This window comes from Triticum urartu, chromosome 7A (assembly GCF_056163025.1).
Source record: "Triticum urartu cultivar PI428250 chromosome 7A, HENAU_Tu73, whole genome shotgun sequence".
Lineage (NCBI taxonomy): Eukaryota > Viridiplantae > Streptophyta > Magnoliopsida > Poales > Poaceae > Triticum > Triticum urartu.
Window position 1 is genome coordinate 296,918,328 of NC_141879.1, and position 11,628 is coordinate 296,929,955.

Below are 11,628 nucleotides of genomic sequence, written 5' to 3' on the forward strand. Positions count from 1 at the left end.
CCGGCAGCTGGAATTCTGGGCTGGAAAAGGAGCAAATATTAGAGACCTATTCTGCACAACTGCAAAAGTCCTGAAACTCCACGGAAAACCTTATAATAAATAATGAAAAATCCTCGCCAAAGATGAAGACCAGGGGGGCCACACCCTTCTCACGAGGGTGGGGGGCGCCCCCCCCAGGGCGCGCCCCCTGCCTCGTGGGCCCCCTGGTGGCTCTCCGATGACCATCTGTTCCTATATGAAGTATTTCGTCAAGAAAAAAATAGGAAGCAACCTTTCGGGACGAAACTCCTCCGCCATGAGGCGGGACCTTGGCGGATCCAATCTAGAGCTCTGGCAGAGCTGTTCTGCCGGGGAAACTTCCCTCCCGGAGGGGGAAATCATCGCCATCATCATCACCAACGCTCCTCTCACCGGGAGAGGGCAATCTCCATCAACATCTTCATTAGCACCATCTCATCTCAAAACCCTAGTTCATCTCTTGTATCCGATTCTTGTCTTCAAGTCCGGGATTGGTGCTAGTAGGTTGCTAGTAGTGTTAATTACTCCTTGTAGTTGATGCTAGTTGGTTTAATTGGTGGAAGATCATATGTTCAGATCCTTTATGCATATTAATACCCCTTTGATTATGAACATGTTTCTGCTTTGTGAGTAGTTAAGTTTGTTCCTGAGGACAAGGGAGAAGTCTTGCTATTAGTAGTCATGTGAATTTGGTATTCGTTCGATATTTTGATGAGATGTATGTTGTCTAGCCTCTAGTGGTGTTATGTGAACGTTGACTACATAACACTTCACCATTATTTGGGCCTAGAGAAAGGCATTGGGAAGTAATAAGTAGATGATGGGTTGCTAGAGTGACAGAAGCTTAAACCCTAGTTTATGCGTTGCTTCGTAAGGGGCTGATTTGGATCCATATGTTTCATGCTATGGTTAGGTTTACCTTAATACTTTTGTTGTAGTTGCAGATGCTTGCAATAGAGGTTAATCATAAGTGGGATGGTTGTTCAAGTAAGAACAACACCCAAGCACCGGTCCACCCACATATCAAATTATCAAAGTACCGAATGCGAATCATATGAACGTGATGAAAACTAGCTTGACGATATTCCCATGTGTCCTTGGGAGCGCTTTTCCTTATATAAGAGTTTCTCCAGGCTTGTCCTTTGCTACAAAAAGGATTGGGCCACCTTGCTGCACTTTATTTACTTTTGTTACTTGTTGCTCGTTACAAATTATCTCATCACAAAACTATCTGTTACCACTTATTTCAGTACTTGCAGAGAATACCTTGCTGAAAACCGTTTATCATTTCCTTCCGCTCCTCGTTGGGTTCGACACTCTTACTTATCGAAAGGACTACGATAGATCCCCTGTACTTGTGGGTCATCAAAACTCTTTTCTGGCGCCGTTGCCGGGGAGTGAAGAGCCTTTGGTAGGTGGAATTTGGTAAGGAAAAATTTATATAGTGTGCTGAAATTTACTGTCACTTGTTACTATGGAAAGTAATCCTCTGAGGGGCTTGTTCGGGGTATCTTCACCCCGACCAGTAGAGCAAAGAGTTGCTCCTCAACCTACTGAACCTATTGAAAATGAAATTCCTTATGAGTATCTTTCGAGTATAATAGAAAAACTGCTAGCTAATCCTTTTACAGGAGATGGAACAAAACATCCTGATGAACACCTAATATATGTGGATGAAGTTTGTGGATTATTTAAGCTTGTAGGTATTTCCGATGATGTTGCTAAGAAGAAGGTCTTCCCTTTATCTTTGAAGGGAGACGCATTGACATGGTATAGGCTATGTGATGATATGGGATCATGGAACTATAGAAGATTGAAATTGGAATTTCATCAAAAGTATTACCCTATGCATCTTGTTCATTGTGATCGCAATTATATATATAATTTTTGGCCTCGCGAAGGAGAAAGCAATGCTCAAGCTTGGGGGAGGATTAAATCAATGTTATATTCATGCCCCAATCATGAGCTTCCAAGAGAAACAACAACAACAACAACAACAACAACAACAACAACAACAACAACAACGACAACAAAGCCTTTAGTCCCAAACAAGTTGGGGTAGGCTAGAGGTGAAACCCATCAGATCTCGCAACCAACTCATGGCTCTGGCACATGGATAGCAAGCTTCCATGCACCCCTGTCCATAGCTAGCTCTTTGGTGATACTCCAATCCTTCAGGTCTCTCTTAACAGACTCCTCCCATGTCAAATTCGGTCTACCCCGCCCTCTCTTGACATTCTCCGCACGCTTTAGCTGTTCGCTATGCACTGGAGCTTCTGGAGGCCTGCGCTGAATATGACCAAACCATCTCAGACGATGTTGGACAAGCTTCTCCTCAATTGGTGCTACCCCAACTCTATCTCGTATATCATCATTCCGGACGCAATCCTTCCTCGTGTGGCCACACATCCATCTCAACATACGCATCTCCGCCACACCTAACTGTTGAACATGTCGCCTTTTAGTCGGCCAACACTCCGCGCCATACAATATAGCCGGTCCCAAGCTCGGGTAAAGGAGGAGGGTTGTGATAGGCTTGGTGAGCCAACGTAGAAACTCAGCCACTCTTATGGAGATGAAACCCAAAATATTTTCCAAGAGAAACAATTCTTCAAAATTTTTATGCTCGGCTTTCTGATAACAATCACACCATGCTTGATACTTGTTGTGCTGGCTCTTTCATGATGAAGACTATTGAATTCAAATGGGATTTATTGGATAGAATTAAACGCAACTCTGAAGATTGGGACCTCGACAATGGTAAGGAGTCAGGTATGACACCTAAGTTTGATTGTGTTAAATCTTTCATGGATACCGATGTTTTCCAAAAGTTTAGCACTAAAGATGGACTTGATTCTGAGATAGTAGCTTCTTTATGTGAATCTTTTGCTACTTATGTTGATATCCCTAAGGAGAAGTGGTTTAAATATCATCCTCCCATAGAAGTAAAAGTAGCTGCACCTATTAAAGTTGAAGAAAAGACTGTCACTTATAATGATCCTATTGTTCCTACTTCTTATGTTGAGAAACCACCTTTCCCTGTTAGGATAAAGGATCATGCTAAAGCTTCAACTGTGGTTCGTAAAAGCAATATTAAAACATATACACCTCCTGAGCAAGTTAAAGTTGAACCTAATATTGCTATTGTTAAAGATCTCTTGTCTGATAATATAGATGGGCATGTTATTTATTTCTGTGATGAAAATTCTAGAATTGCTAAACCCCGTGATACGGATAAACCTAGACCTGTGATAGCCATGCCTGTTATTTCTGTTAAAATAGGAGATCATTGTTATCATGGCTTATGTGATATGGGTGCTAGTGCTAGTGCAATACCTATTGACTTATACAATGAAATTGTCATGGAATTGTCACGTCAGATGTCCTAGAGCAAGGACTTAGTCGTAGGGCCATCGCACTAGGAAGCTTAAAGGGGTTAATCGGGACAAAGGACACGAGAGAGTTTTATACTAGTTCGGCCCCTTACGATGAAGGTAAAAGCCTACGTCTAGTTGGGTTTGGTATTGCTGAGGTTTCGATCACCAAGAGGCTTAACTCGCCGGCTTGGTTATCGACTTGTTGTTTCTTGCCCTAAACCGCCACCGGGTCGTCCCCTTATATACACGGGTTGACGCCAGGTGGCCTACAGAGTCCCGGCCGGCACATAATCATGTCCGTCTTGGTGACTTCCTCTACATGCCTTTCTTTACAAGTCTTTTTGCTCCTATGGCGGTTTACAATAACGGGCTTTTAAGCCGGCTCGAGGCCTTTGGGCTTTCTATATATACTAATAAACTATCATCTTGACTGTATATTGAGCTTGTTATGTAACCCGCCATTATGGCTGACCCGGCCCCTCCTGGGCGGGTCTCAGCTGATAATAATATCCCCAACATTAGGCCCCAGGTTGACTTTGAACTTTGTTCTTTGTCAATCTTCAATACTTAGGCAGAATCCATCCCCTATCTGAAAATTTCCTTAACCCGCCGTGACGTCATCTTTTTGAAACACAAAAAACTTTCATGACGTCATCTTCCAACGGATCTTTCATTTTTAATGCTTTCCAGGAATCGAGGCGTCTGTTCAGTTGGATAATCATTATTGGGTCTCCTCGATTTTCGCGCCCGCCTGTTCGCGCATTCCCTTATAAATAGGCATAACTTAAGTCTTTCTCATTCTCCTTTATTCCTCATCTTCTTCCTCTCGCAACCTCCGTCGCTACTTGAGCTCCGCCGTCGCCGCAACTCTCATCGTCGTTGTCAAGCTTGGCCACTGCATCACCCTGAGTTTATCCAGAGAACGCGGTGACTTTTCGCGGCAGGCCTGCTTCCTGTAAGCTTTCCTCTCTCCCGCACCTAGATCCATTCCTAGGTTTCACGAGTTCTTCAGCGTTCTTCATCTGTTCATCACGGGCCATCTTGTAGATCTTCTCCGCAACTTATTTTGATCTAGAAAAGAGATATAACTCGCGCGGTAGCTGTTTGGCATTCGTTTTTGATATTAGTAGATCCCTTTTACCTGTACAGATTCTTCGATATAGTCGACAAACTCCTCTGTACTATGTTTTTTAGGTCTAGAGTATTTCCCTTTTCGAAACAACCCTTTGATCCAAAACGATAATAAGAACTTGGTGAAACTTGTTTATGCCAACACTTAACTGAATTCTACCTTCTAAGAAAATCTGTAGTTATGGCGGTTTACCACCTCGGCTTTCTTTTCCTTATATACCATTAGCCCTTAGTTAAACCGCCATTACTTGCTTTATAATTGACCATAGACTAAACCGCCATATTTGTTATTTATTTTTCAGTTCATTGCTCATCATGCCGTCGAAGTCACCGACCGTCTGTAACTGGGTCCCTTCTTTCGTAACTGAGGAACGGTTAAAAGAATTCTTCATTGTTGGGTTCCTTCCTACAAAGAATGTCATGTCTTATCGTGCTCCTGACCCGGAGGAATAACGTCCCAATCCGAAAGATGGAGAAGTGATTATCTTTACTGACCACATGAACCGGAGATTTTCACCACCCGGTTCAAAATTCTTCAGAGAGGTCCTTCATTTTTTCAAACTCCATCCTCAGGACCTTGGACCCAACTCTATTTCCAATATTTGTAACTTCCATGTGCTCTGTGAGGCGTATCTTCAGCAAGAGCCCACCGTAGAATTGTTTAGAGACTACTTTTATCTGAATCGCCAGAATGAATGCACCAACGGTTCTAGCTTAGAACTTGGAGGCATTTCAATTCAGCGCCGTCAGGGTGTTGTTTTTCCTCTCATTGTCTTACCGATCCACCCAAAAGATTGGAACCAAACTTGGAGGCATTTCGACACTCTTACTTATCGAAAGGACTACGATAGATCCCCTCTACTTGTGGGTCATCACCCACACACATTACATTTCACATGTACTAAAACACACTGGCTTACCATATGTTGCTATGAAGCCTCGCTGCTGTTGCAATGTTCTTTGAAGATATCGTCAGCATCCCGTGGTTGCAAATCTACTTGTTCTAGTTTATTCTGCACGCTCTATTTAGATAAAATTAATTTTAATCGCATGCATTGGTTCGAATTGATCATCAATGGTTCATCTAAACTAATGAAAGAAGGGTGTGTGTGCATACACGACAATATATCTGCTTCCCTCTATTTTTATGCTTGTTCGAGGTGCCAGCTCCAAAAGAACAAATATTTTGCTTGATGGGGTTGGCAGCTCCATAATTAATAGAAGCTTATAATTAGTCATGCAACTTGGGAAGATCAAGAACACACAAAAAAGTAATGAACAAAGGCTGGAAGCAGTGATGTAATAGCTAGCATCAGAAAATGTAGGGTAAAACAAACAGAAACCAGCGGAACCACATGCTAGTTTGCTGATGTGTAAGTAGGCATAGAGAACATGAAGCAGTCTGATGGAACCAACAGGTGGCATCAGAACAACACCATTATCATAAATATAGCATGCAAGAATTAAAATAGTAGGCAGTGATATCTAGAAAGTACAGTAATACATAGGACAAAACTAAAGCATATTAACTATATGCGCACTGGCATGTAATTTAGCACATGTAACATGTTCAATGCCAAAAGTATGGCCCTACAGGTGCAAGCATAATAACGCGTCTCATGAAAAACTGAATGATGCCCTGAAGAAATTCAAAGGTGCGGTGCTTATGCTAAGAAAGTGAACATAGGCGCCGGCCGTTGGATAATATTACCTGATTCTCGGCGGTGTATGGGTATCGTTGGCATACTTGATAGCTAAGGATCGTCGATGGTGCTCGTGTTGCAGTTGAGTTTGGGCCGACTGTCGTCGTCGCTGAAGCGGCTCCGGTGCTATGGTTGCGGCGCCTATCGACATACAAGAAACCTCATCTGTGGTAAGTGAACAGTTGCATGATAAAGAGAAAAATCAAAGGAGTACAAATCGAAATAACCTGATGAGGCTGCGGCGTCAGTAAAGCAGGGCCGGTGGAGTTAATATGGCATCCGTGGAGAGGGCTCGGTGCAGTGGACGAAGGCTTCGGCGGGCGCATTGTATAGTGCTTTTGGTGAGGCGGATCTGTTGCGATGGAAGAGGGCTTGTATGAAGGGCTGCTACCTCTTGAGCACTTGCGTTGGTATTCCCTTGAAGAGGAAAGGGTGGTGCAGCAAAGTAGCGTAAGTATTTCCCTCAGTTTTTGAGAACCAAGGTATCAATCCAGTAGGAGGCCACGCACGAGTCCCTCGCACCTACACAAAAAAATAAATCCTCGCAACCAACGCGATAAGGGGTTGTCAATCCCTACACGGCCACTTACGAGAGTGAGATCTGATAGATATGATAAGATAATATTTTTGGTATTTTTGTGATAAAGATGCAAAGTAAAATAAAAGGCAATAAAAATAACTAAGTATTGGAAGATTAGTATGATGGAAGATAGACCCGGGGGCCATAGGTTTCAATAGTGGCTTCTCTCGAGAGCATAAGTATTCATGGCGGGTAAACAAATTACTGTTGAGCAATTGACAGAATTGAGCATAGTTATGAGAATATCTAGGTATGGTCATGTATATAGGCATCACGATCGAGACAAGTAGACCGACTCCTGCCTGCATCTACTACTATTACTCCACACATCGACCGCTATCCAGCATGCATCGAACGCTTTAAGCAAGATGACATGATGTAGAGGGATAAACTCATGCAATATGAAATAAACTCCATCTTGTTATCCTCGATGGCAACAATACAATACATGCCTTGCTACCCCTACTGTCACTAGGAAAGGACACCGCAAGATTGAACCCAAAGCTAAGAACTTCTCCCATTGCAAGAAAGATCAATCTAGTAGGCCAAACCAAACTGATAATTCAAAGAGACTTGCAAAGATAACCAATCATACATAAAAGAATTCAGACAAGATTCAAATATTGTTCATAGATAAACTTGATCATAAACCCACAATTCATCGGTCTCAACAAACACACCGCAAAAAAGATTACATCGAGTAGATCTCCACAAGAGAGGGGGAGAACTTTGTATTGAGATCCAAAAAGAGAGAAGAAGCCATCTAGCTAATAACTATGGACCCGTAGGTATGAGGTAAACTACTCACACTTCATCGGAAGGGCTATGGTGTTGATGTAGAAGCCCTCCGTGATCGATGCCCCCTCAGGCGGAGCTCTGAAACAGGCCCCAAGATGGGATCTCATGGATACAGAAAGTTACGGCGGTGGAATTAGGGTTTTGGCTCCGTATTAGGTAGATTGGGGGTACGTAGGCATATATAGGAGGAACGAGTACGTCGGTGGAGCAACAGGGGCCCCACGAGGGTGGAGGGCGCGCCCCCTACCTCGTGGCCTCCTGGTTGATGTCTTGACGTAGGGTCCAAGTCCTCTAGATCATGTTCGTTCCGAAAATCACGTCCCCGAAGGTTTCATTCCGTTTGGACTCCGTTTGATATTCTTTTTCTACGAAACCCTAAAATAGGCAAAAAAACAGCAATTCTAGGTTGGGCCTCCAGTTAATAGGTTAGTCCCAAAAATAAGATAAAAGTGTATAATAAAGCCTAATACTATCCAAAACAGAATATAATATAGCATGGAACAATAAAAAATTATAGATACGTTGGAGACATATCAAGCATCCCCAAGCTTAATTCCTGCTCGTCCTCGAGTAGGTAAATGATAAAAACAGAATTTTTGATGTGGAATGCTAGTTGGCATAATTTCAATGTAATTCTCTTAATTGTGGTATGAATATTCAGATCCGAAAGATTCAAGACAAAAGTTTCATATTGACATAGAAATAATAATACTTCAAACATACTAACTAAGCAATTAGGTTTCTTGAAAATAACATGGCCAAAGAAAGTTATCCCTACAAAATCATATAGTCTGGCTATGCTTCATCTTCACCACACAAAGTATTCAAATCATGCACAACCCCAATGACAAGCCAAGCAATTGTTTCATACTTTTAATGTTCTCAAACTTTTTCAATCTTCACGCAATACATGAGCGTGAGCCATGGACATAGCACTATAGGTGGAATAGAATGGTGGTTGTGGAGAAGAAAAAAAGGGGGAAGATAGTCTCACATCAACTAGGCGTATCAACGGGCTATGGAGATGCCCATCAATAGATATCAATGTGAGTGAGTAGGGATTGCCATGCAACGGATGCACTAGAGCTATAAGTGTATGAAAGCTCAACAAAAAGAAACTAATTGGGTGTGCATCCAACTTGCTTGCTCACGAAGACCTAGGGCATTTTGAGGAAGCCCATCGTTGGAATATACAAGCCAAGTTCTATAATGAAAAATTCCCACTAGTATATGAAAGTGACAACATAGGAGACTCTCTATCATGAAGATCATGGTGCTACTTTGAAGCACAAGTGTGGAAAAAGGATAGTAGTATTGCCCCCTTTTTTTGGGCCTTTTTTTCTTTGGCCTTTTTTTGGGACAATACTCTATGAATGATGATCATCACACTTCTATTTATTTACAACTCAATGATTACAACTCGATACTGGAACAAAGTATGACTCTATATGAATGCCCGGCGGTGTACCAGGATAGCAATGATGCATGAGTGACTTATATGAAAGAATTATGAACAGTGGCTTTGCCACAACTAAAATGTCAACTACATGATCATGCAAAGCAATATGACAATGATGGAGCGTGTCATGATAAAAAGGAACAGTGGAAGGTTGCATGGCAATATATCTCAGAATGGCTATGGAAATGCCATGATAGGTAGGTATGGTGGCTATTTTGAGGAAGGTATATGGTGGGTGTATGATACTGGCGAAAGGTGCGCGGTATTAGAGAGGCTAGCAATTGTGGAAGGGTGAGAGTGCGAATAATCCATGGACTCAACCTTAGTCATAAAGAACTCACATACTTATTGCAAAAATCTATTAGTTATCGAAGCAAAGTACTACGCGCATGCTCCTAGGGGGATAGATTGGTAGGAAAAGACCATCGCTTGTCCCCGACCGCTACTCATAAGGAGGACAATCAATAAATACATCATGCTCCGACTTCTTAACATAACGGTCACCATACGTGCATGCTACGGGAATCACAAACTTCAACACAAGCATTTCTCAAATTCACAACTACTCAACTAGCACGACTCTAATATCACCATCTCCATATCTCAAAACAATTATCAAGTTTCAAACTTCTCATAGTATTCAACACACTCATAAGAAAATTTTATTTATTAATCTTGAATGCCTCAAATAATTAAAGAAAATTACCATGCTGTTTTGTAGGACTCTCAAAATAATCTAAGTGAAGCATGAGAGAACAATGGTTCCTATAAAACAAATCTACCACCATGCTCTAAAAGATATAAGTGAAGCACTAGAGCAAAAACTATATACCACAAACGATATAAGTGAAGCACATAGAGTATTCTAATAATTTCCGAATCATGTGTGTCTCTCTCATAAAGGTGTGTGCAGCAAGGATCATTGTGGAAATCTAACAAATAAAGACTCAAATAATACAAGACGCTCCAAGAAAAACACATATCATGTGGTAAATAAAAATATAGCTCCAAGTAAAGTTACCGATAGAAGTAGAGGAAAGAGGGGATGCCTTCCGGGGCATCCCCAAGCTTTGGATTTTAGGTTTCATTAGATTATCTTGGGGGTGCCATGGGAATCCCCAAGCTTAGGCTCTTGCCACTCCTTGTTCCATAATCCATCAAATCTTTACCCAAAACTTGAAAACTTCACAACACAAAACTTAAAGTAGAAAATCTCGTGAGCTCCATTAGCAAAAGAAAACAAAACAATAAGGAAAGGTGTTAAACCTACTGTATTCCAACTTCTCTATGGTTTATAAAATGTTTTACTAGCCATAGATTCATTAAAATAAGCAAACAACACACGAAAAACAGAATCTCTCAAAAACAGAACAGTCTGTAGTAATCTGTAGCTAACGCAAGATATGGAACCCAAAAAATTCTAAAATAAATTTCTGGACGTGAGGAATTTATCTATTAATAATCTTCAAAAATAAATAACTAAATACAACTTTCCAAATAAAAATGGCAGCAGTTCTCGTGAGCGCTAAAGTTTCTGTTTTTTACAACAAGATTAACAAGACTTTCCCCAAGTCTTCCCAACGGTTCTACTTGGCACAAACACTAATTAAACACAAAAAACACAACCAAAACAGAGGCTAGATAAATTATTTATTACTAAACAGGAGCAAAAAGCAAGGAATAAAAAAAATTGGGTTGCCTCCCAACAAGCGCTATCGTTTAACGCCCCTAGCTAGGCATAAAAAGCAAGGATAGATCTAGGTGTTGCCATCTTTGGTAGGCAATCCATAAGTGGATCTCATAATAGATTCATAAGGTAATTTAATTTTCTTTCTAGGAAAGTGTTCCATGCCTTTCCTTAATGGAAATTGGAATCTAATATTTCCTTCCTTCATATCAATAATTGCACCAATTGTTGTAAGGAAAGGTCTACCAAGAATTATAGGACATGAAGGATTGCAATCTATGTCAAGAACAATAAAATCTACAGGCACATAATTCCTATTTGCAACAATAAGAACATCATTAATTCTTCTCATAGGTTTCTTAATAGTGGAATCCGCAAGGTGCAAGTTTAAATAGCAATTATCAAAATCACGGAAACCTAACATATCACACAAAGTCTTTGGAATCGTGGAAACACTAGCACCCAAATCACACAAAGCATAGCATTCATGATCTTTAATTTTAATTTTAATAGTAGGTTCCCACTCATCATAAAGTTTTCTAGGGATAGAAACTTCCAACTCAAGTTTTTCTTCATAAGATTGCATCAAAGCATCAACGTTATGTTTAGTTAAAGCTTTATTTTGACTATAAGCATGAGGAGAATTTAGCATGGATTGCAACAAGGAAATACAATATATCAAAGAGCAATTGCCATAATTAAATTCCTTGAAATCCAAAATAGTGGGTTCATTAATATTTAAAGTTTTGACTTCTTCAATCCCACTTTTAACAATTTTAGCATCAAGATCTAAAGACTCCGAATTCTGGGAACGCCTTCTAGGTAAAGGTGGATCATATTCAGTCCCATCATTATCAAGATTCATATTGCAAAAC